We start from the raw sequence: 27,773 nt of genomic DNA, 5'->3' as shown, positions 1-27,773 counted from the left end.
GGAGATGGAGTCGAAATGTTGCTTGATGTTTATGAAAATGAAGCATCTGTTTTGATAAACATCGGGCACTTTCTTTCTATAGAAATTCCACTGAGATATAATTTCCAAACCAATTCTATGAACAAATGCAAGACATTAAGAACAAACTCTATAATTTAAAAAATGGTTGGAAATGCATGAATCTATCTATTTTGTTCTTTGGAGGAGGGGTGAATCTTGGAGTCTTGATCTTTGGAGAAAAATCAAAAATAAATACAAAAATATATATGTTAATCTAAAGTAGCCCTAGGTTAGACATTGTATATTAATTACCTTCTCTGCCACCCCCCAAATCAGAGCTCATTTTATAAATCTCCCATGCAGATCAAAACAATGTTCTGCATATCAGTTTTGAACCATGTCTGCCCAGAGCACAAGATAATCCTCTATCAGTACTGCTAGAGGATTTAAGTTTAAGGTTATTTGAAAGTCAGACAAGAGTTTAAAAAGAAGAGATAGAAAAAAGTAATTCTGTGCATGGAAGTAATGCTATAACCTCTCAGGTGATAATGGTCTCGAGGGATATGGGCAGGTACAGATTGCCTGAGGAATGGCTTAGATTGAAATGGAGCAGCCAATGTCCATATCAGCACACTTGATCATTTATCTAAACTGTATTGACTTTTCTTTCTCTTTTTTTGCTTGAAAGGGGAAAAAAAACTACAAATACACTAAGGGAACTATTTTGTATCCATTTTCTTTTATGAAACAAAAGAAAAATTTCAGCAGGAACTATCTACTGAGCATGAGGAAATATTTAATCATAAGAATTTCAGTGTATTCCAGAATATCATCACCACTGGTCCAAATTAAACAAAGCAAATAAAAAATTATCAGGATAACAAAAAATATTATGATGGCTGCTGTATTCTTGAGCAGTAGAATTTTCCAGGTGATCCTCAAGGGCAGTCCCATGTAGAGAGCATTGCAGTAATCCAAACATCTTCCCCTAATGGATTGGCAATTATAAAAAATAATTTCTAACATGAACATTCCGACTAAAGAGGAAGTATCTGGTCCCATTCGAAAGCACGCAAATGCAAGCAGATTAATAGGTACCACTTGGGTGGGAAGGTAGAGCAATCTGTGTGCCTTTGGCATAGAGCCATGCTGGCCACATGACCACAGAAATTGTCTTCGAACAACAGTGGCTCCTTCAGCCAAGAAATGGAGATGAGCGCTGTGACCTAGAGTTGGATACAACTGACAGGAAAATCTTGACCTTTTGTATTGTCACTGGAAGATGCCATTTGCAGAGTGAAACAAAGAAGTAGCTGCCTCAATCAGTAGTTTATTCATAGTTTGGACAGAATTTATTTATGTAATTTTTCTTTGTTTCCATATTTTTCTGTGAAATTCTGCTCTCATGCTGATAATGTGTGATTATCAAAGAATGTTCTGGCACATGATTACAAGCATGGCACTGGCAACACCTCATCATTTAGCTGCTGGAGTTTAAAACTATATATAATTACTTGTTGAAAAATGTTTGGAATACTTACTGAACATTATTATATGTGTTCTGAAGCTTCAGAGTTCTTCGTTGATCAAAAATTTAAAATGTCATACGAGGAACTGAAGTTTGCACTGAACAACTGCTCAAATGTCAAAAATTAACAAGATTCTTCTAATGAAGCAAGATAACTTTTTTGTAAGTAAGTAGTACATTGACTTTTAGTACAGATACATCATTTTGCCCACCTCTCTTACAAAAGAAAAAGCTTATTGTGGTCACCTGAATTTTAATATAGTATGGAAAGCTACAATTAGAAAGAATCAAGAATTAATCCCTGCAATAAGATTGCTAGCTGATGAGGACTACATAATAAAATTTTAGGAGGAGAGAATGGGGGATACAGTGTATGCCCATGGTTTCTATACCATCATTCTGGAATAGGGTGGCCAGATCATAGAACACAGTGTTACACGGTGGTTGTTCTTTCTCTGGGAACAAGTCCAGTCTGGGTTGGTAGCGGATTGAGAGATTAAATCCAAGGCCCCTGTTTTGTGGGTTGTCTCAGGATTCCATTGACTCGCACTCTTAATTAACATCTCCATGCACTGCTGGGTTAGTTCATCTGTCATCACAGACTACAGTATCTCAGTGCACTGATGATATCCAGTTATATGTAGCTGCCCTGGGCCAATCAGGTCATGCCATCAAGGTTCTTTGCTAGTGCCTGGAGGCTTTGAGGTTTTGGTTGGAGGAGAACAAGCTTTGACTCAACCCTTGAAAAACTGATCAACAGTGGGTTTTAAAATCCCCTAGTTCTGGACATTTTTGATCTTTAACCATGTATGGGAGGTGCACTTTCCCAGTGAAAATTGAAACAATTTGGGGATTCTCCTAGATTTAGGACTTACACTTAAGAGCATGTAGCAATCAGGTTAGGAGAATCTTTCATCGTGAAACTCATTATATCCATTCCTGGACTGGGATGCCTTGTTACAAGATTAACTTAATCACTCTTGTAAGGATTACTTTAATGCTTTGTAATTAAAGGAGCTGCCCTTGAAGACCATTTGGAAGCTACATCTGGTTTATAATGCAGTGGTACGGACACGTTTTAACATTTCTTGTTATCGTCATAGAACACCACTGTTCTGCAAGCTATATTATCTCCCAGTGATTCAGGATACTGGTAATCACCTATAAAGCCCCTCATGTCATTTTGGGGAAACACTTTATAGTTTTTATTTACCCCTCCAAATCTAGTAGGAAGAAAATACTCTGTGTTCCCTTGCATTAAACAATATCATCTTTTTGGAGCCCAAAGATGCATCTTCTCTGTGGCAGCATCTGCCCTATGGAGTAGCATCTGTCCACAGATCCAGATGTCCTTGGCCATTAGAGATCAGGCTGCTCTTTAAACATATGGACCAAATGGTTAGGCAATCTCTGTTTGTTAATGTTTTCCTTTATGAATTGAGTTGTGTTTGTGGTTTTGAGCATTATGGTTGTTGTTAAAATGTTTTTAACTACTATTACTTTTGTGAGATTGGCCTCACAAAACAAACAATTAACCCTCATTGTTTCAAAGGATATTCATTGTAAGGGAGGGAATATCAACAGAACTGCCTTCTGATTGCAAATTTTCAAAGTTGCATCTTTTTACATATTTTACATATTTTAAGTTTTTTTAAAGTCTTGACCAGTTTAATATGAAATATCATTGAATACAGCTGTATAGAAAATCTATTTCAAAATAAAGAGAAAATTATAGGTACAGGTTATAGATTTTATTAATAATATGACATGTATGGGAGAAACAGAAATTTATAAAGAATAGTTATTGTGTTACAGTGGAGTCCTTGATGCTCTTTGAGCTTTGTTGTTTGCAGATGTTTCATTACCCAATGAGGTAACATAATCAGTGCTCTGTGTGTGGTATTTGCTGTTTATATATAGTATTTTGCCCTGCCAATATTGGTATTTTGTGGTATGTTATAGTAAAACACACACACACACACACACACACACACACACACTCGTACACTATAAAAAAAATCCAGTGTTTGTCACCTCAGCTACCTGTGGATGGTATGTACCATGCAGGGTCTTGTCTTGCCATGGCACTTCCTCTGATTAATCTTCCTCCCATATCTGCTGCTATTTCAGGCATTCACTAAGCATTTCATCTTTGGGTGCCATCTTGTGTGCTCTTGGATGCTTTGGGTTTCATTCAGGACAGTAGCTTTGACACACGACTCCAGCCTTCCTCTTTCCAATTAGTATACAATGTCTGGGTGTTGGACTTGGGGTGGAAACCTACATACATTATGAGGAGCTTCTTCACATCAGCAGCTTCCATACTCATTGTTTTGCCAGCTTACTATACTGGTGGGGTAACCGATGACTGGCAGGGCATACATGTTGATAGCATGGATCTTGATCTTCTCATTGAGCTTCTATTCAGGACATGTATGATCCTTTGATAGTATTTTGATATTGCTATCTTTTTGCCTCCTTTTCATGGTTCTCTGTGGGATACCAAGATTCTTGTAACTGGTTTATATGTCTGATATGTGGCCCTCTGGTAGTTTCCACTCCATCAGTCTTAACTATTTTCCTGTTTTGACTACCATTCAGCCATACTTCTCTAGTATGTTTGACATCCCAATGTCCTCAATGTAGATCTGTATCTTGGATCAGCAAGTCAATGTCTTGTTCCCACTTAGCATACAGCTTCATGTTATCCATTTAGAAGAGGTGGCTAATGGTAGTTCCACTCTTGAACTTTTACCTATATCCAATAGTTGTGATTATCTGGCTTGGGAATCTATTATAGAGAATGCCAAAGATTAAAAAAAATATTAGGAAACAAAATGTTTCAAGTTGTACTGTATGCTAAGACTGAACAAGATCTAAGACACAGACCTAATTCAGTGATATGATTTAAGCCAAGCTTATTAATTGTGAAGGAGTCCAGCAAAGCTGGAGAGGGGGCAATTAGAACAGGCTGGTATTTATTAGGGGTCCTGCATATTTGATAAGATACATCCTTGTTCACAAAGATATCCATCAGAAATTCTAATCCTAAAGATTCTGTTTCTAGTTTTTTGTTTGTTTTTTTAAAAAAGCTAATAAGATAGGAAAAATCTTAAGATCTACAATGTTCCCCATGTTCTTACTTCAGAAATTACTGTGCTTGGGTTTCTCTCTTTATTACTATGCAGCCTTCATCCCTTCATTTCCTTTTCTAAAACATTTAAGTTTTAGCAATAGCAACATCTGACACACAAGCCAAAACATGTCTGCTTTACAAGATGCAGAGCAGCTCATCAGCAAAAGCACATGTCTTGCTGAACCTTTCCAAATACATTGGAGAGGAACAACAGATTGTGGCAATTAAGACAGTCTCTCAAGCACTTCAAACCACAGGTACCTCAGCTGTGCTTTTAATATTAATCCAAGACTTTTAATGATAAAAGTGACACCAGAAGGCTCTTTATTACAGTTCCATTTTATTCACTCTTCCTTTTACTTACAGTCTTTCACTCTGATGATTTCTACATATGCATACATCTGTAATAAAAGCTCCATCTTTTATTATCTTGTTATGTTTTTTGTAGAATTAACCTTATCAAATTATACTAGAGAAAAAATTCTGAGCTACAATATCAAGCAAAGCCAATGCTTTCTTATTAAAAATTCACTGATTCATTAACTATTATGTAGACAGTGTACCATGCCTGCTTAATATGCCAGTCTCTCAACATATACTTATATTGAGTGATGAAATAATTGGAGCAGTCCAATGGGATAATTACAGCAAGTGACATTTTTTATTTAAAAGTGTAGTTCTGAGATAAAGTGGGTTTTACACAGTACCCTCCAGTTCAGGCACAACTGTTCATGTTGGGAAACACTTTTTTTTCCCCACAATAATTTCCAAATCTGTCATTTAACATCACAGGTGGACATTCAAGATTATATATTTAGAGATGTGACTCATGAGAACAACATAAGCATATCCAGAGTCTGGAAATTTAAGAACTCATTACAACAAAACTACTAAATGAATAGAGATGGTTAATCAGTTAACTCAGAGTTGTGGCAGGTGGTAGGAAGAAATCAGAAAAAGAAGTGGGGTTAATAGTTTATAGTTAGAGAGAAAAATATATTGCAGGAAAATCGTAGACAATGTTAAGGGCTACAACCCTGAACATCTATTATTACTATATCTGTAAGATTAAATTACTGCCACCCAGTACATTTTAAAGAAGCCAGAAGAGTTTTTATTTGCATATTGAGATTATGAAGGCTTATGAAGGTGCCAAGAAACATCTCTGAATTCATGTTTTCAGAGGAGACACATTGAACTTGCTGATGTCTATTAATTAAGAATCTATAATTTATAGTACCGGTATCAGTTTTTGCCTTTGAACCTATGTTTGATTCCAAAATCAAACCCTACTATGTATACGTGTACACACACACACACACACACACACACACACACACACACACACACACACATTAAATCAAACCACAGGAACAGGTATTTCTAATTTTTTTTAAAAAAAAACATGTATCTGAATATGTTTAGATTTCATGTACTGATTAATACTGAATTGAGATTTCCCAGCAAATAAAGAAACCATATTTTCCCCATACAATGTATCCAACTGACTAAAGTGCTAAGAGGTTGAAGCACATAGCAGTAATAGGCTGCACCCCTTCCTTTAACCTAAAATTGTTAATTCTATTAAAATTAATGTGCTTCCTGCTTGGATAACCAGAGCAATAAAAATATGCAAAGTTCTTTAAAATGATTTGTATTTTCCTTGCTCTTAAGCAATATGTAATTAGGGAACATTAACTTTGGTAATTGTAATATGCTTTGGTAACCTTTTGGAGTATTTTAATTTTTCAACCAGACTTAATGGCTTAGGTGAACTAACAACATTCAAACAATGATGCAGCTATTACTTTTCTCAATAATTTTAATTTTAATAGGCTTCCATGACAAGTGGAAGTGCTCAAGAGATATCCAAGCTAACACAACAGCTGTTCCTGTTCCTGGCAGACAAAGGCTAGATTGGTTATTGGATGGATATACAGATAGAACTATATTACAGCCACAGACCAATATGTGAAAGCACAGCTAAATAGTATCAACAATTTATCCGGAATATGGAACTTTTTATTTTATCAAGTTGTGGCTGAGTCCAATCCAGAGAGAATCCATTTATTTAGAACAGTACAACAAAGCCTCAGCAGTTATCAGAGCCCTTCACAAATCATAAAAACCAGATTAACAAAACCAAAAATATTAATCCATTTAAAAGAAAGTGGAAAAAGTATCTCAGTACTATCACTGTCCATGGGCCTAGTACATCCTTTTAAGAGCTTTGTGAATTCAATATACAGGAAATACTAATCCTAGAATAAATGCAATCGTTATATTCTCTTCCCTTCCCCTTCCCTTTTTATGTTTTCAAATCAATCTTGACTCTCAGCAGCTGCCTGGATAAGCCCATGCAGTTTTCAGTTTTATTTTAAGAAGTGGCTTGTCATTCTTTTTTTCTTAGAGCTGAGAGAGAGTTACCCTAAAACAGGACTAGAACTTACAATTTCCTAGTTTCTAGCCCACTGCTTTTAACTACTATATCAATTTGGCTCTCGGCCATAGTCTACTTGAGTGTAAATAGAGTTCTGGACTTACAGGTAGACTAAAAAGAAAACTTGGCAACTTGTGGAATGCCCCATTAGGGCACTGGTCATTCAAAAGATTTGGTACACAATTTGGAAGTCCTCTAAACTCATAGGGACCTTTGCATAGATTTGTCTGCTGTGCCAGATGTGACTTTTCCTTGACCGGGAGGCCTTGCTCAGAGACACACATGCCTTGATCATGGATTACTGCTATGCACTATACATGGATCTGTCTTGAAGACCACCTAGAAGTACAATTAGTCCAGAATGCAGCAGCTCATGCAGTGCTGAATACCCCTAAATTTATCCATGTTACATCTCTGTTGCACAAGCTAAACTGGCAGTCTCTGCCCTATGGAACACTCTTTCTCTGAAGATTGGCAGACATCTGCCCTCCTAGCTTTCTACAAAACACTGAACACCTGGCTTTTCCCAAAGCACTGGGAAAGGATAAAGTGATTGCATATTGGAAGCCTAATACCAAGTTTTTGTTTTCAATGATTATATTTTTAATAGCTTTAATGTGAGTTTTATGTTGTTTTATAATTGATAATTGTTTTAATTCTTGATTGGGAGCTGTCCAGAATTTGGGATAAGATGGACAGCTGCATTTTTTAAAAATAAAAAATAAATACATGGCCTTTTGTAATTCTTTTGTATCCTTTCAGATGGTTTACAACCTGTAACTTTGTTGGCTTTGTAGCTGTTCTGCATCATTGTAATCGTATAGTATGTGCCAATAAGAGATACGTATTGCATCTGTGTCCTATTATTTTGGTTCATACCTGAAGCAGGCATTTTTCCAACAATATAAGAATGGGTTCTGTTTCTATAGAGGCTGTTCCTGGTCTTTCCTTCCAATATCACTGAATAAATATTGTCCAGTCAAATGCACTGAAGTATTTAGAAAGAATGACTTTCTCAAAGTACTTTGTTGGGTTTAGAAGTGTAGTAATGTTTCTATTCCAATATTTGTGTAAGAGTTATTAAGCTCTGTTTGGTTATTAACATTTACCAGTGTCTAATTTGGTATACCCTTTACTTGCTTATAGACCAGTTTGCTTGTTGAATTTGGCTATTGAAATTAATTTTTGCTACATTTGTTCTGTTTTAGTTGTTATCAGTTAACAAATATTCCCTCTTTATATGACCCTGTGTAATGGGTAATGGATGGTGTTCATCCTGAAGTCATAAACAATAAGGACACTTTTATTTCAACACATTCAGAGATAAACCCAACTTTGAACTATGGAAATGTGAGGGGACATGTTTGCATATGCCATAGTGTTGATGAAACTGTATCAGTTTCTCATAAACAATTGATTGTGACTTAATCTGCTAAAGATGGGTGAAGTTTAGTCACCATAAGAGAATTACTAAGTTTTCTCTACCATTGTACGGAAAATAATCTAATACCTTCCTCTAAGATTGCTGCAAAGATTATCCATGAATATATACCAAGCCAAAGAATAAAATTTAAAGTTAATAGGAGGTGATCACTACTCAGGTAGCAATCAATCTTGAGGTGGTTCAGCAGTCCAATAACCTATAAAAGGTTGCTATACAGCTAGTGGTACTCATTTGACCCTTGATTATACATTATCTTTGACAATTTCCACTTATTGCCCTTTTAGACTACTTAGATCTAAATTAGTAAAGATGTGACCAAAGAAAAGCTCTGCAAAATTACCATATGTATCTTTATACTGGTGTGTTATAAAGAGAAACTAATACTTTGTCAGGGAGAAGTTGCTGGCATTTTAGATAAAGGTAATATAATTAGATTCTGTTCAGGCCTTGAAATCAGCTCCTATATTTACTGGTGCTTGTGAGAAGTTGGTATCCATCCGTCTATATTTTACCTTGTACTATTCACTTAAAGAAGGACAAGCTTACATTTTCCTAAGTAATATACAACATATTTGGCCTTCTGACACATCATATTCCAGTATACCAGTGAAAGTGGGAGAAAATGAATACCAGTCAGATTGCATGAAGTTTTATGCCCTCAGCTAGAGTTTTCACTGAGGTTGGAATTGTAAAAACCATTCATTTGGTCATCTGTTGCTGCCTTCTGCATCTTCTTCAAGGATACACATCAGTACAAGGGCATGGATTCAGCTCCCAGAATTTAAGTGCAAATGATCCATCAAGGGGAGCAATTGCAGCAGAGTTGGTACATTTAGCAGGTAGATAACTGTTGCCCATAGGCTGTAACATCAAGACTTTAATTGAAAGATTTTAGGAGATTAAACCTACAACTATAGGGGTTTCTATGCCATTTATTTCTCAGCAATAATAACAAACTATTAATACTAGCCACACACTGCTTCACTCTTGGCCTCCTTTATAATGGCGATAAATGAAATCAACTGTTCCTGAAAAAAACAATCACACAGGATTGTATAAAATATGCATTTTTTTCCACAAATGGAAAACTGGGTAGGAATCTAGGTTAACCAGAATTTCTTTTATTACCTAAGCAAAATTTGCTTACCTAGGTAAAATGTTCTGATGTAACTATGAACATTTCAAAGTTTAGGATCTACAATTGCAGGCAAAAATATGCTTAGTCTAAATAGGATATAGATGTATTGATAAAATGTAATGGCTTTGTTCACAAGTGATACAATGGCAGATTGTGGTTTGTTTAGTTCTGACTATATGCAAAAACCAGCCATTGCCCCGGGAAAGCATGTTGTAGGTCTTAGTATTTTTTGTGAATCCAGTTGTTGTGATACAGATAGCAAGCCAGGGTTTAGGAAAATGTGTGACTCTAATCACTGTGTGTATGGTACAATAATAATAATAATAATAATGATGATGATGATGATGATGATGATGATGATGATGACAATGAATCATGCCCTTCATCCACACAGTGACATTGACAGACTTTATCTACCAAGGAAAATAGGTGGGCGTGGAATGCTACAAGTACATCAGATGGCTGAAGAAGAAAAAATGGATTTGGAAGAATATCTGAAGAACAGTGATGAAGATGCACTGCAATTAGTATATCAGGAAGGCTTACTGACTAGTGCAGAGACCAAACTGGCCTACAAGAAAGACCAAATGAAGAACAGAATAGAGGCATGGGAAGACAAAGCACTACATGGCCAATACATTAAAAAAAATAGCTGGGAAAGCAGATAATAACAAGACCTGGCAATGGCTAAGAGCAGGAAAATTGAAGAAAGAGACCGAGGGACTAATTCTGGCTGCACAAGACCAAGCCTTAAGGACAAATGCATATAAAGTCAAAATTGAGAAGACAGCAACAGACAGTAAGTGCCGCCTATGCAAAGAAGCTGAAGAAACAGTGGACCACCTGGTAAGCTGTTGCAAGAAGATTGCACAGACTGACTACAAGCAGCGGCATGACAAGTAGCAACAATGGTGCATTGGAAGATCTGCAAAAAATATCATTTGCCTATAAGCAAAAACTGGTGGGATCATAAAATAGAGAAAGTCATAGAAAATGATAAAATTAAACTGCTCTGGGACTTCAGAATTCAAACAGACAAGCACCTGCAACATAACACCCCAGACTTAACAATTGTCGATAAGAAAGACAAAAAAGTCTGGATAGTGGTTGTGGCAGTGCCTGGAGACAGCAGAATAGACGAGAAAGAACTGGAGAACATAACAAAATACAAAGACCTACAAATAGAAATAGAGACTGTGGCAAAAGCAAGCAAGGGTAGTACCAATAGTAATAGGCTCCTTGGGTGCGATCCCAAAACAACTGGAGCACCACTTGAACACTATTGGCATTGACAAATTTGCTATTAGTCAATTGCAAAAGGCGGCCTTACTAGGAACTGCTTCCATCCTACGACGATATCTGTAATACCATCAAACATCCACATCTGCCTATCCCAGGTCCTGGGTAAGGATAGGTAGACAAAATGCCAAATCCAGTCTGAACATCTGGCTGACTGTGCAATGATCCATAATAATAATAATAATAATAAAGTTAGGAAGGACATTGGAGGTCATCAAGTCCAACCCCCTGCTCAGGCAGGTAACCCTATACCATTTCTGACAAATAGCTGTCCAGTTTCTTCTTAAAAACTTCCAGTGTTAGCACATTCACCGCTTCTGGAGGCAGGTTGTTCCATTGGTTGATTGTTCTAACTGTCAGGAAGTTTCTCCTTAGTTCTAGGTTGCTTCTCTCTTTAGTTAGTTTCCATTCATTGCTTCTTGTCCTGCCTTCAGGTGCTTTGGAAAATAGCTTAACTCCCTCTTCTTTGTGGCATCCCCTGAGATATTGGAACACTGCTATCATGTCCCCCCTTGTACTTCTCTTCATTAAACTAGACATACCCAATTCCAGCAACCATTCCTTATATGTTTTAGCCTCCAATCCCTATTCATCTTTGTTGCTCTTCTCTGTACTCTTTCTAGAGTCTCAACATCTTTTTTACATCGTGGTGACCAAAACTGGATGCAGTATTCCAAGTGTGGCCTTACCAAGGCATTGTGAAGTGGATTAATACTTCACGTGATCTTGATTCTATCCCTCTGTTAATGCAGCCTAGCACTGTGTTGGCTTTTTTGGCAGCTGCAGCAACTGCTGGCTCATATTTAAATGATTGTCCACTAGGACTCCGAGATCCCTCTCACAGTTACCACTATTGAACAACGTACCCCCTATACTATACCTGTACATCTGTTTTTTTCTTGCCTAAATGTAGAACCTTACTTTTTTCACCATTGAATTTCATTTTGTTAGATAGGGCCTAGTGTTCAAATCTGTCCAGATCCTCCTGTATCCTAAGCCTATCTTCTGGAATGTTGGCTATTGCTGTCATCTTGGTGTCGTTTGATGAGTTCCCCATCTATCCTCTCATCCAAATCGTTGATGAAGATGTTGAAGAGAACTGGGCCCAGAACAGAGCCCTGGGGCACCCCACTACACACTTCCCTCCATGTAGATGCGGTTCCATTGAGGACCACAATCTGAGTATGGCCGGTCAGCCAGCTACGGATCCATCTGGTGGTGATGCTGTCTAACCCACATTTTTCTATCTTATCAAGTAGTAGGTTGTGATCTACTTTGTCAAATGCCTTACTGAAATCCAAGTAAATTATATCCACAGCATTCCTCTGGTCCACTAATTTTGTCACTTGGTTAAAAAATGCAATAAGATTTGTCTGGCATGATCTGTTTTTGACAAACCCATGTTGGCTTTTGGTAATGACTTTGTTTGCCTGTAGGTGTTTGCTGATTCGTTGTTTGATTATCTTTTCCAGAATCTTCCCAGGTATTGAGGTCAGGCTGATAGGTCTGTAATTTCCTGGGTCCATTTTTTTTCCTTTTTTGAAAATGGAACTATATCAGCTCTTTTCCAGTCCTCTGGTAGTTCCCCAGTGCTCCAGGATCTTTGAAAAATATAATTCAGTGGTTCTGAGATCACATCTGCCAGTTCCTTGAGAACCTTGGGGTGTAATCCATCTGGTCCTGGTGATTTGAACTCGTTTAGGCTGGACAGGTGTTCACTTACCATTTTCGTGCCTATCTTAACTTGTATTTCTATTTTGTTTTTTATGGCACTATTTTTTTAAAAAGTTTTTATTGAGTACAAAGAAAAAAAAGGATTAAAATCATTGAACATGGTAAATCGTCTTTGATTGACATCTCAGTCCATATTGTACATTAATTACATATAATATATCTATATACAAACTATACATTTCTGGTCTCTATCTTAACTTATCTCTTTATTTGTGACCTCCGTTTTTTTCTCTCCATCTATAAAATTTATTCCATATTCGATAAAATTCTATTTCTTCCGGATTTTTTAATCTTTTAGTTATCCTATCTAGTTCTGTGCAATACATAATTTTCTTTATTAGTACTTCCTCACTCGGTACTTCCATTGCTTTCCACTTTTGAGCAAATAGTATCCTTGCCGCCATAACCACATGAATAATTAAATATGTGTCCTCTTTATTTACATTTTTCTCTAGTATTCCTAGTAGTAATGCCTCAGGTTTGTATAGAATGTTTTGCCTAGTCATTTCTATTGCCCATTCCCAGACCATATGCCAATACACTTGTGCTTCTCTACATGTCCACCATACATGAAAAAGGTGCCCTTTTCTTTTTTACATTTCCAACACATAGATGAATATCCGTTATACATTTTGGCTAATCTGGCCGGAGGGAGATGCCATCTATAAACCATCTTATACAGGTTTTCTTTATATGATGTTGTCAATGTGATTTTGTTATTTCGCTCCCATACTTGCTGCCATTGATCCATATTTATATTATATCCTAGATCTATTGCCCACATCAGCATTGTTTCTTTAACCTGCTCCTCATATAGCTTATGTTCCAACAGGTGTTTATAAATATTTTTTATTTGTTTTTTCTCCGGGCCTAGCAGTATTTTATCTAACCCCGTATCTTTTCTGTTAATACCCCATTCTTGCTTATCCTTCATGTATCTTGCTTGTATCTGGAGATAAGACCACCACTCCATGTCTATTCCTTGTTGTTTTAGCTCTTGTTTTTGTTTTAAATAACCTTCTTCTGTCAAGATGTCTTTATAATATAATAGCCTTGTCTTTCCTATACAAATTGGGATATGTGACTGCTTCCAATGGCGGTAGCCAAGCCAGAATTTTTGTGTAATATTGACGTTTAACTATATTCCAGCTTTTTATTAATTCTTGCCGAACCTTATTCTTAAAAAATATTGGTGGTTTCTGCTTTGCCCCATGCATATGTGAGCATGTTTTTATGGCACTATTTTTGATAGGTTGGTCTGTTTTTTCCCTTTGTGTAAAGACAGATGCAAAAAAAGAGTTAAATAGTTCTGCTTTCTCCCTGTTGCTTGTCACCTTCTTGCCACTTCCACCCACTAATGGACCAATTTTTTCCTTCACTTTTTTCTTGTTTTTTACACGTTGAAAGAAGCTTTTTCAACTTTCTATATTTCCCCTTTCTATATTTGTCCTTTTGACCAGAGAGTTCTTTATGCAGCCATGCTGGTTTCTTTTGAGAGCTGTTGTTTTTCCTCTTTCTTGGTATTGTGCTAGACTGGGCCTTTATTATCTCACTTTTCAAAATTTCCCAAGTCTCTTGAGTTGTTTTCCCCTGGAGGATTCTAATCCATGGAATTCTTCCCAAACCCTTTCTAAGTTTATTGAAATTAGCTCTCTTGAAGTCCAAGACTGTAGTTTGACTGTGTTCTATTGCTTGTGCTTCCATAAGGTTGAATTCCAATATTGCATGATCACTTCCTCCCAAGGTTACTATGGCTTCAACACCTTCTATGATTACATCTCTGTTAGTGAGAATTAGTCCAAAATGGCTAATCCCCTAGTTCCCTTCTCTACTTTTTGGGAGACAAAGTTGTCTGCTAGGTTTGTCAGGAATCTGTTTGATCTTCCACTTGGTGCAGAGTTTGTCTCCCAGTTGATGTCAGGGTAGTTAAAGTCCCCCATTACTATTGTGATGTGCTTCCTACATACCTTAGTTAGCTGACTAGCAAAAAGTTCATCTATTTCCTGTGTTTGGTTGGGTGGCCTATAGTATACACCTATGGCAATGTCGTTCCCCCCCCCCTTTTATATTGACCCATATGCATTCAGGTAGGTTGTAATCTACTTTGTCAAATGCCTTACTGAAGTCCAAGTAAATTATATCCACAGCATTCCTCTGGTCCACTAATTTTGTCACTTGGTCAAGGAATGCAATAAGATTTGTCTGGCATGATCTGCTTTTGACAAACCCGTGTTGGCTTTTAGTAATGACTTTGTTTGCCTGAAGGTGTTTGCTCATTCATTGTTTGATTATCTTTTCCAGAATCTTCCCAGGTATTGAGGTCAAGCTGATAGGTCTGTAATTTCCTGGGTCCATTTTTTTTCCTTTTTTGAAAATGGAACTATATCAGCTCTTTTCCAGTCCTCTGGTAGTTCCCCTGTGCTCCAGGATCTTTGAAAAATATAGTTCAGTGGTTCTGAGATCACATTTGCAGTTCCTTGAGAACCTTGGGGTGTAATCCATCTGGTCCTGGTGATTTGAACTTGTCTAGGCTGGACAGGTGCTCACTTACCATTATCTTGTGTTTCTATTCTGTTTTTTATGGCACTATTTTTGATAGGTTGGTCTGTTTTTTCCCTTTGTGTAAAGACAGATGCGAAAAATGAGGTAAATAGTTCTGTTTTCTCCCTGTTGCTTGTCACCTTCTTGCCACTTTCACCTACTAATGGACCAATTGTTTCCTTCACTTTTTTCTTGTTTTTTACACTTTGAAAGAAGCTTTTTTTGTTATTTTTTACTTTGGTTGCAAGCCTTAGTTCATTTTGAGCCTTAGCTTTCCTCACTTCATCTTTGCAGGCTCAGGCTATTTGCTGATATTCTGATTTAGTTATTTGTCCCTCTTTCCACTTTCTATACTTGTCCTTTTTATCTTTCAATTAATCAGAGAGTTCTTTATGCAGCCATGCTGGTTTCTTTTGAGAGCTGTTATTTTTCCTCTTTGTTGGTGTTGTGCTAGACTGGGCTTTTATTATCTCACTTTTCAAAATTTGTTTTCTCCTTGAGGATTCTCATCCATGGAATCCTTCCCAAACTCTCTAAGTTTATTGAAATTAGCTCTCTTGAAGTCCAAGACTCCAGTTTGACTGTGTTCTATTGCTTGTGCTTCCATAATGTTGAATTCCAATATTATGTATAATGCCACATGGTTAATCTGATTACTAACCAGTTTTTGATATCACTGAACCCTCAGTGTACCACAAGGATAAAGTTAGCTGGAGAACATTCAGTTTTATTATATAAATAATAACATTATTATGTCATCTTTTTCTTGATATTTAATAAGTAGCTGTGAGAAGAAAGCCTGAGGCTAAATCAAGATAGCTTAATATGTTATTAATATTACTGACACATTAACTAATACAGAAACCATTATCTTTTTCAAAAATATTCCTTTGTTTTTTTTTTAAAAAATATGATTTTCCATACATGGTGGATATCCATCTGAAGGATAATTACATAACAGAATATTTGTAAATATTTAAATGGAACAATAGCTTAGTTCTGTTAAAACCATGCTATTTTCTGTGAGAAACAATTTCTGATTTAAGTGTAAAGAAATAAAATTCAGTCTATCCAAATTATCCCTTAAATGTGACTGTTTCATTGACGTGGTTATAGGAAACTGCTTAAAATATAGCTTACCATGTACTTTTCTCTACTCAGTGACTATAGTGATATACACCTACATGTTAACCAACTATTACATATTTATATTTAACAGAATAACAGAGTTGGAAGGGACCTTGGAGGTCTTCTAATCCAACAGCCACTCAAGCAGAAAACCCTATACCTTTTCAGACAAATGATTGTCCAGTCTCTTCTTATAACTTCCAGTATTGAAGCACACACAATTTCTGGAGGCAAGTCATTCCACTCATTAATTATTCTGTCAGGAAATTTCTCTTAGTTCTCTTCTTGATAAGTTTCTATCCATTGCTTCTTGTCCTGCCTTCAGGTGCTTTGGAGAATAGATTAACCCACTCAGATATTGGAACACTGCTATTATGTCATCCCAGTCCTTCTTTTCATTAAACTAGACAAACCTAATTCCTGCAACCGTTCTTTGTATGTTTTATCCTCCAGTCCCCAGTCATCTTTGTTGCTCTTCTCTGCACTCTTTCTAGAGTCTCAACATCTTATTTATACCATGGCAACCAAAACTGGATGCAATATTCTAAGTGTGGTCTTCCCAAGGCATTATAAAATGGTATTAACACTTCACATGCAGATAACTAACAATCTGAATTGGTTTCTTCACATGTCATCCTTAGTGAAGCATGCAAATCAGCATCTGCATTTCCTGCATCTTTCTCCTTCTGTCCTGGCCACTTTTTACAGAGGCACAATTGAAAGCATTTTAACAAACTGCATCACTGTCTGGTTTGGTGGCAACAGTGCCTCAGATAGAAAGTCCATACAGAGAATTGTAAGGACAGCCGAGACGTTCATCAGAAGCTCACTTCCTGGTATTCAGGATGCTGCTTATAAGCGCTATGTGTTTAGAGCTCAAAGCATTGTTAGAGACCCCACACACCCACTTTACGGTCTGTTTCTGTTGTCCCCCTCTGGGAGGAGTTTTCGAACTATTTCTAGCAGGGCTACCCAATTCTGTAATAACTTTGTTCCCTATGGCATCCACCTGGTAAATTTGCAAGATTCGTTTCTCTCACCATGCACATGTATACATAACCTGAACTAGACTGCTGTTTCTCTGTGTCGTATAATATATGTGAATATATGCATAATTCTGTATTTATTTATTTTTGTCATATTTATGTGGTGTATATCAGAAGTGGTGTCCCTTTGAGAGTTGTATACAATGAAATTTCATTTTAATGTATGCCGATTAGTGTACATCCAAAGTGACAATAAAGTTATTATTGTTCTATTCTATTCTATTCAATCTTGATCTTGATTTGGATCTTGATTGATTGATTATGTGCCATTAAGTTGTTTTTGACTCTTAGCAACTAGATAGATAGATAGATAGGATAATCTCTCGTGATCATGGTCTTTCAGGTCTTCCAATCTCTTCTTTTTCCTTCTTCTACCTTTCTCAGCATTGTAATCTTTTCAAGAGAGCTATGGCTTCACATGCAAAGCAGGAGAATCTGAGCCTAGTTATTTATGCCTCAATGATATTCTGAGCTGATTTGATCCATTTGTTTATTTTGGGATCAGAGAAACTCCCTTGTTAGATGAGACTAGGCCACTTGTTAGGCTTCAGGAGAACCGTTACTACCTGGCTTTTAAAGAAAGCTCTAGGAGAGGATCTGTGATAGAAAACAGCATAGAAGCCCCTATTAATTAATCATGATTCTGATGCTCAGATAAAGTAATCTGGTCCATATTCATATTAATTTGGGGAAAGCTTTAGTATGTTTATACATTGTTAATGAAAAGAATGAGCTGACTGCTTGTGTTGCTATCTGCATATTTATAAATCCCTCTTTATGCTGAAATATCTGGATTGAGATGTATAACACTTTTTCTGTATTCTAATCACATGTAAGGATGATATTTACAATCTACTTTCATAATCTAAGCTAAAGAATTAGTTAATTCTAGGTACCTCTTAGTGTTTAATATTGGCTTCCAGGAAAAGACAGTAGTTCCCAGGGCAGTTTAGTGAATATGAACTACAAACTTTTCAATGTATACACAACTTTTGGAAATCTTTTTGCTTCTGTGGGTTATAAATATTCATGTTCTGATTTCTTTCCTCCTACACAAGTCCTTTAGTCTCATAAAAAAATATTGTAGAAGCAATTTGCTGGGTATTATCGGGGCATACATTTTACACTCTTCTGGTCATTATGGTAGTTGTCTCAGTACTAAACATTTGTTTTTCTACTTATAAAATATTATTTTTTCTCTCTCCTATCAGAGAGTTCAAATAAAATCATCAATTTTCTTCCCCGTTCCAGTAGCACAATATATATATATATATATAGTTTTATTAATTTGACACTACCTGAGACCTTGTTGCTATAAATAATGAGATTGTTCGCTGATCTTCATGAAGAAATGTCAGACTTTTCATATTATCATGAAGCTGATGCCTACCTGTGTCAAACTTGGAAATAGATAATTATCCAGGAATTTGGAATAGAATTAACGTGCACTAGAGCATGTCATGAACATTTCCTCCAGCAAACAAGATGGGTAATTGCTGTTTGAGTACAAAGCAATGAGAAACGTTTCATTCACTTTCTTCAGACAATTTGGAGGGAGCTACTATTTACAGATTAACAAATCACATCATGCCTTCCCAAAAATTGTGTCATTCAATTTGGTGGAGTCAGATGAGCTTGAGTGCAGTACTTCTTATTTCACACTTTTTAGATCTGATCAAACAGATTGTTTCTACCCTGTCACTGTAAGACTAAAAGCTGGCAGTGTGGATGTTTAGATACAAGACAGCCTCATCACAGGTTAAAGCTATCATCAACCATTGCATTACAAATGGATCCTTGAAATCATTTGTTCTCGTTGCTCTACACCCTTCCTAAAGATTTAAATAAAAAACTTAGCTATTCTTAATATGTTGCAGTAATTTTCATATCTGTTGGAGAAGAGGAAGTATAAGAAGTACCTACCAACTTGCAAAACCAATATTTATTATTTTGAAGATTTTCATATAAAATGTATGTGTATACAATAGTTTGCAAAATGTAAGTCAGGTAAGTCAAGTAAGGATTGGGTGAGATAAATTCCAAAATTCATCAGGTCTAAAATTGTGCTCTTAAAAAAACCTATCTCCTGTTTAGTCAGGTATTTCCAGGAAATACCCAAAGGACCTGTAAAGAACAGCCAATCTTTACTGTAGCTTTTTATGACCTCCTGTTCTCTAATTTTGTTGGGACTGAGAGCTTTTATATTTTGCAACCATTGGAAATTCCTTTAGTTGGGAATTTCAATCTTATCCAAGTTTGATAAAGTTTCTAATTTATTCCCTAAATATGTGCTATTCAGAGATATACAGAGATATACTAATTTATTTCACCACAGAAATAAATTAGTTATATCAGTATTCTTGTCTTTTCTACATGACGAAGCCTATACAGTACTCCTATGACATAGTCATGGAGGAACTCACATCCATACTCCAGATAATTCATATTCATGACTCCCAAAAGCAGAAAGAGTATTTATATTGTTATGTTATCTTATGTTATCTTATGTTATCTTATGTTATTCTTTTTTTTAATGAAGTGATTAGTTCAAAATTAGTTCCACATTTTTCACTGAGTTACATTTTTTTTATTGTTTTGCTGCTATTATGTAGAGCCACACTTTTCTTTTGAAAACAATAATATTGTTTGCTACCTCCCAGGTTCATTGTTCTTCATTAGCTGATAGGTTTCATGGTTTTGGTATTGATTTTAAAATATAGTTATATTTTTAAAATGTATTGATCTTTTTAGCACTTTATTAACAATTTACAGACACTAAACCAAACAGGGAAATAGTGGAACAACTTCATATTATTTTTTTTTATCTTCTCCCTCATTTTACATTTCTACTGTAGTGAGAATAACAGGCTAGTTCTATTGGGGTGTCCAATAAGTATTAAAGAATATTTTGTTGAATCTTTGCTAAATTTTAAGATTATAATAATAATAATAATGATAAAGTTGGAAGGGACCTTGGAAGTCATCTAGTCCAACCCCTGCTCAGGCAGGAAACCCTATACCATTTCTGGCAAATGGCTGTCCAGTTTTTTCTTAAAAACTTTCAGTGTTGGTGCATTCACCGCTTCTGGACGCAGGTTGTTCCACTGGTTAATTGTTCTAACTGTCAGGAAGTTTCTCCTTAGTTATAGGTTGCTTCTCTCCTTGATTAGTTTCCATCTGTTGCTTCTTGTCCTGCCTTCAGGCGCTTTGGAAAATAACTTGACTCCCTCTTCTTTGTGGCAGCCCCTGAGGTGTTGGAAAACTGCTATCATGGTTAAACTAGACATATCCAATTCCAGCAACCGTTCGTTATATGTTTTAGCCTCCAGTCCCTAATCATCTTTGTTGGTCTTCTCTGTACTCTTTCTAGAGTCTCAACATCTTTTTTACATCGTGGTGATCAAAACTGGATGCAGTATTCCAAGTGTGGCCTTACCAAGGCATTGTAAAGTGGTATTAATACTTCACATGATCTTGATTCTATCTTGATTATAATGGATATATTTAATATTTTGTTAGACAATTGGCCTTGGTTTTTTAATATGGGTTATTCCAACTTGCAAATAAAAAGTATCATTAAAGTAAATATTAAAAGTTTATTAGAAAATACTGTTGACTGTATGCATATTATTGAAAACACATTTCATTATTTATAATAATTTAGGAGACTTTAACCAGCTTGAAGGTTACCAAAGCAATTACTCTATATAAGTCAGGTTTCCACTCTTAAAGCATGATTCACAGTATTAAGTATGATCCTTTTTAAACAAGTATGATACACAAATGAAGATAGTATGATACAATAGAAAGAACATTGGACACTCTATGGAGTTGAATTCAAATTCTTACTTGGTTTCTTTTTAATGAAAAGATCATCTATTATCTTGTGGTTAAATCTGTTAAGGGATATCGCATTAGAATGTATTTTTATTTCTAGTGGGTGAGACTATAACATTTAGTAACTGAAATTATTTAGTAACAAAATTATCTCTTTAGTAATTTTGTAAGGTCATAAACCAAGTCTAAATAGTTGTACAATAAAAGAAAATTCACTTATTTCTTCAATATACCGTGTAGAATTCTATGACTGCCTATCCTTACATCTGAATTGAACCTAGATCTGTTTATCCAACCAGGGGTAATCAGCATATGGAGGTTTTGCATAGCAGATTAATTCCTGCACAGCTTGCTTGGCTTTTTAAGTACTAAAACACCAAGTAAAAAATTGCAATGGAAAAAAAATCTTGATGTTCAATGGCATGAAAATGCAAGTATTCAATCCAATTGGAATTACCTTTTTTAAGATAAGAAGAAAGCTCTCAAAGTTCATTCACAAATTCAGAATAACCCTTAAGAAGGCATCTTAAAAAGCTATTCAGCACTTGTGAAATCGCTCCCTTCAAATACAAAAAAAAAAAAAAACAGGGATTGATTATTAAAGAATTAGATCACTGGAGTCATATAAGAAGGAGATTTTCTGCTTCAGTTGGAGATGGGATTAATTATTTTTGCAGATCATTCTGACTTTATGATCTTACAGTTAAAAGACATCAGAAATCTGAGAGACAACTAAGCAAGTATTCATCATGTACAGAATGTTACCAAAAGCAGTTTTTTTCAGCCATGTCTGCATGACATCAGGCTTTTAAACAATGAATGGCAGCTATGAGAACATCAAACTACTTGTTTAAAAATAAAATTAACTATCGTATTTTGTCTTATTAGCACATATCATGCTTCTGCCACCCATAAATGAAATAATCTGTAAAAAGTGTGACACTGGGTGAACTTTTTTTTAAAATAGAGATGAATAACCATTCAATTTTTCTCCAAGAGAAAGGGACATTTGTTGAGGATGAACACTTTTGTTACCTTCCATAAAAGATTCATTGAATGATGCACAGTGCAAATATATACAACAGATTCCGCCTGTCTCAAATCATGCCAACTATCTCTGCTGTATAAACAGAAATTCATTATTCACTTTTTTAGAGGCCACCACTATAGCATTCTTCAGAGAGTTTCTTATATGGATGGTGGGATATATTAGTTGACTTGTTAAAAACAGGGAATTCGACTGCAGAAGTTAGTAGCAAGAATCTTTTTGGAAGACGATGGAGAAAAAAATGTTAAAAATAGTATTTTTGATGCAGCAACTGATAAAACAGAAGCAATGCTTTCATATCACTAACTGGATACTTAAGAGTAGGATTACCAGATAACTGAATAGGGAAAAGACATGAACAATTGGAAAAAAGAGGGAAAAAAGACATATTAACTATTTTACTTTACAGTGTTAGAGTAAATTGCAGTTAAAAAAACTGAAAAAAGGAAACCAGAAGTTTCCTTCAAACTTAAGTGTTTATTCAGCTGAATAGAGACGGACTCCTCTAAATGACAGAAACCCCAAATGACAAGAAATACTTGTATTTATTCTTTCTGATTACATAAGCAACATCCAGCAAAGTTGACACACATAAGATAATGATTTCACCCAGTAAGTCTGGCACACTGTAGATAAGAAGGGAGAAAGCAGAAGTAGCTAAACATGTTCCCTTTGATTTTAAGACCATGCCTGCTGACATGAGGTCACAAATGAGGATACATCCTCCTTTTGCCAGAAGCCTGGTAAACAAGTAGTTTGTTAAGGGACTACCACCCTCAAGACCTGAGCACAATAGCAATTTCCCATTTGTATTTCCCACCAAGTATTATTAAGAGATATAGAGCCTCAGTTACTGGAGGTAATATATGTCCAATATGAATGAAAAACTTGTAAATAACTAAAGATAGGAAATATTGATAGCCAACTGAAATGTTCTGGAACCAGTGGCATTGAAAATAAAATTTAATAGTTGTAAAAGAAACAACAAAGCTAAAAAGACTGTTTTTAGAAGACACAACAATATATGCAGAAGTATGTCTAATAAAATGCCTTGAGTTTCAATAATAAACTCATTAGTAATGCTCTGTCTTCCATTTAGTAGTTTATATTGCTTTTAATGAATTTATATTAAACTGCTGATTCTGACTTCATTGGCAAACTGAGCAATGATAAAAACAGTGTTACATTTTTTCCCCTAGAAATCTGAATACTTTTACTAATGTTTTGCATTGTAGCTGGCAGCCCATACAACAAGTGTACAGTCTGAAAGTTGGATTGACAGGGAAGGCAGCAGTGGGAATGGAATGAGTAAAGAGACAGAATCAAGTGGAGACTGTGATGATGAAGATGGATGCCAAGGATCAGGTGATAAAAGCTACACAAAAGGTAGAGCTACTAATTTTGCTTATATGCATTATAAAAGTTCATTTGTTGAAACTAGCTATTAGTTTTAGATCAAGATCACAAGAATTGGTTAAATACATTCAAGATGAGAAATATCAATTCTCCCTGTTTGTGTCTTTCCTAAGCCTAAGAAAATTCTTGTAACTTTAAAGGTTTAATTTTAGATGTAACAACTGCCAGTAAGACCATTTTGATTTAACAACTTTGAAATTTGTGGCTCAACAACCTTTGCTACTAATTTTATAAATTTGAATGCTGTGAGGCAAATATGTAGAGTACCCAAAGCTATTGTCACTATCAGTATTTAGAATGTTTTAAATTTACTGTAAGATTGTCCTTCCATTATCATTTTTGGTGTTCTTCCTTGGAAAGATATGATCCCTTTTTTTTCTCTTTTTTGAAATATGAATAGTTTAAGGTAAGCTTGAACTAAATTTTTTTGTTGCTTTCTAGAATCAGAATTCTATGACAGCAAGTTCTTAATTTTAACTATGGATGCAGTTAAATAATATTTAATTAAAACAATTTTTTAGTGTTAATGTTTACTACAACAACTCTTGTACAATTTTCATTTCCCTTTGTTCAGCAGGATTTGTTTTTAATTTAATAAATGCTTTAAGTAAATTGTTTGCATTTCAAATTAGTCCTAATTAAACTGCAGCCAGGTGCTGCACTAGAATTTTTAGTTGTTATACTATCAATGCAAATACTGTGTTTTTGTTTGGATTTTGTTTTAGTCATCCAATAATGTGAAAGAAAGCATTTTAAATTTGGCTTACTAACAGACAAATAACAGAGTTTGAAAGTAGTCCTTGCTTTCCCTATGATAATGTTATGGATTTGGGAAAAGTGATGTGGAATAGAAAGAAAGAATAATGTTTTTGTAGAAATTATGTCCATCAAAATATAGTCCAAATAAATAATAGTGAATAGTCTAGTCTCATTAAAATTCCTTCGTGATAGCAGCATAACGAATTTTATCATTAAAATATTTACTATTTTAAATTATTAATACAAGTAATGATATATTTAAATAACTGAGGTTACTTGTGCATTTGTTTTGTGTATTTAAATTTAATTGCATGAACTTCATTTAAAGAATAGCAAGATTTTTCAGAATTATAATCATTCTTTCTGTGTAGGAAGATAGCTATGTTGTCTGTGATGCTACAAGATTTTTGAAATAATTATTTTACTTATTAGATATTTAGGTATTATGTATAAATTTTGTACAATGAAATAAATCTTAATTGTTTCAGTTAGGTTCAATATATGTATTTTGCCATTTAGACACATCAGAATCTTTGTTCAAGAATGAAAAAGATGTTTTTTGTGCTATAATTTTTCTATACTTCTGTGCAATTTCTTTTCTTAAACTGTAGCAACAACTGTGGTAATAATTATTAATGTAGATGTTTTAAAAGGATCTGAATAAAAACATGGAGATTCAGGTAGTGGTCTTGGTGATAATCATCAAGACTACTGGTCTTGATGATTATAGGAAGAATACTTTAAATACAAGGGAGCAATAAAAAACTGAAATTACCATCCATTCCATGTCTGTGACCTCTCTCAATGCCTAGCTATTGTGTGACACTAAATGCTTTGTGTGTGGAGGCTTCCACACTGAATCCTATACTCAATCTAGTCCAGGGCTCTTTTTATGTTCTTACATAATTGCAATTCTATCATTGTCTATTTTTTTTAAAAAAAAGTAAGAATAATATCTGTTTCTATGCCACTTTAGACTTTATTGGTGATAACCAGCACCTTAGGACAGCTCAGAAATACACTGGAAGTTACTGCAGCTAGCAGACTGATAATATGATATCGGTATTACAGGACATGCCAAAACCTGTCTACATTGCTGTGTTCTGAACTAGTAATAATAATGAGAGGCAACTGAGATGTGAGTCAGCAAGGCCTCCCATCCAGAACTGGCACAATTAGTATACAAGATAAACTGTGCAAAAGTCTTCATAACCATGATTGCCACCTGGTCTTCAAGCAGGAGTCATGGAAAAGTTAAGGGTGGAAAACCTGATTGACATTAAAGCCCACTGTCACCTGGTCTTGCCACAATTGATCCAAAGGCTATTCTTCCCCGTCCATAGTCTTGGTAGGGAAAGACTCACCCGGTTAGTCTAGAGCAGAGAAATATAGTTGGTTATTACCAGCATTCTGATGATATCATACACCATGTTAACATAAACACACAACTACTACATAGAAATATGATTTTCTATTCTGGCAATAACAATTATGCAACATGTTACAACATTCCTATTTAACATTTCAACCAGCAAGTCATGATTTCTCCCGAGATATTCAATTCTTTTTTCTCTGAGGATGGTGTGGTTTTGGCTACACAATGATACATGTTCAGAGGATAAGTTTGCCATTGGCATACACATCCTCCTTTAATATGCAAATGGATGGCTTTTAAAAATGATGTTCTTGATATTATCCTGCCTCACTTATGTCACATCTTAATAGCTATTAAAAATTAATACATTTATGTCACTGTTCAGTCATTATCAATCTTTTTTCCCATGTCAGAGACCTTTTAGCCCTCATTATTATGATTGTCTCTTTTCATCAACAATATAGGCATAAACTGCCATCTTAATCAGTCTTCAGTCCCAGGTGCCATATTCTCAGGTTGCACCAAGATGTTATGCCTCTAAATGTATAATTGTACAACTGGTGTTTTTTGTAACAATTATTTCATCAATATTCAACGAGCATAACATCTGTTGGCAGTTTGCCATGGATATCACTGGATTGTCATCTCAACAGCTCCCAACCTCCTTCTCATATTCATAATTTTCTCTTCTTCTATAATTAGAAAACAGTTTCATTTTTCTGAAAATCCAGTTTTTTTATTTGTTTTTGTTTGGGGGGGGATTTCCTGTATATCACAAGATAAGTTATTTTTAACTGGTACTCTTTATAATCTTTACAAATGGTTTCAGTGTCATGCTGCTGTCAATGGTTTATTCTGTTCAAGGAAAGCCTAATAGTCTATGGTTTAACCTCTTACCCACCCCAGACACTACCCTCAGTGGAACTCCTCTAATGATGATTTAATTGCTTAATTGGTCCCGTTACTAACACAGTGGGTTTGTACTTTCCTCACAGTTTATTAGAACACAGGAATCCTGGCAGAGTCATTCTTTGAATGGCACACAAATTAAGAGTGAAGGAAATGCTACATGCAACAAGACAGAGGATTTAGATTATCCTAAACTAATAGTTTCATCTTTAGGCCACATTGTTAGCTAATTGATTTCACACTAGCTCTTTTGAGGAATTATTGCCTGAACCCAAGTAGGAGGGACTGAATTGCACTTGAAGGCCTCCTTCATTGTCTTTGCAGATGCTGTCCCCATTCTGAACTGCTTCACATTGAACAAGCAAGGCCCCAAAGGGCTGTTAAACATTTTCAACCAAGCATGTTTAGAATCCTCCTAAATTATTAGGAACTTTAATGAGCCAAGCATGCTTCCAACATTTCTCTCCAAATCTTCACACTCAGTAATGTTAGAGACAGAGCCAACAAGTCTGGAAATAATTTAGTGGAACTCATATGTATGGTCCCACTCGTGCATTCAACATTTCTACCACTTCTGCTCAGAAAATGTGTAATTTAGAAATGCAACCTCATCCAATCCTGTAGCTGTTACAGAATAAATCACAGCAGCTGTGGCAACAGCATCCTATATGGGATATTGTATGTTAAATGAACACGGGATATGTTGGATACTTAAAAGATTGTCATTCAGCCCATGTGAAAGACATCTGAATATACTTCATATAAACAAATTTCCATGCAGAAGTGCAAATTGAGGTCAATATGCTTTTTCTATAAGAGATAACAATGGGACAGGGATTGGACCAAGTACAATACATGCAGTTTTGATTTTCTAATATATAATCTATGCACAGGAACTGCTGCTTATATACTTATTTTGACTGAAACAAATTTTCAATAGCATCCAACACTGTTATTTTGGCACCAAGCTACATAGGGTTTCAGGAGTTAAAACC

At 35.4% G+C, this 27,773-nt stretch overlaps 1 long non-coding RNA gene across 1 annotated transcript in view; it reads left to right on the top strand.

The window, feature by feature from the left end:
- LOC120297672 overlaps window positions 1-27,773 on the top strand; it is a 160,218-nt gene that overhangs the window by 39,185 nt on the left and 93,260 nt on the right. Inside the window, exon 2 of the long non-coding RNA XR_005553856.1 lies at window positions 23,555-23,705. This is a non-coding gene — a long non-coding RNA (uncharacterized LOC120297672). The remainder of the gene's footprint in view (window positions 1-23,554; window positions 23,706-27,773) is intronic.

This window comes from Crotalus tigris, unplaced genomic scaffold (assembly GCF_016545835.1).
Source record: "Crotalus tigris isolate CLP2741 ecotype Arizona unplaced genomic scaffold, ASM1654583v1 scf7180000023658.1318691, whole genome shotgun sequence".
In the NCBI taxonomy this organism is placed as follows: domain Eukaryota; kingdom Metazoa; phylum Chordata; class Lepidosauria; order Squamata; family Viperidae; genus Crotalus; species Crotalus tigris.
The sequence above is the reverse complement of the archived record's forward strand: the minus strand, read 5'-3'. Positions and strand labels throughout refer to the sequence as shown.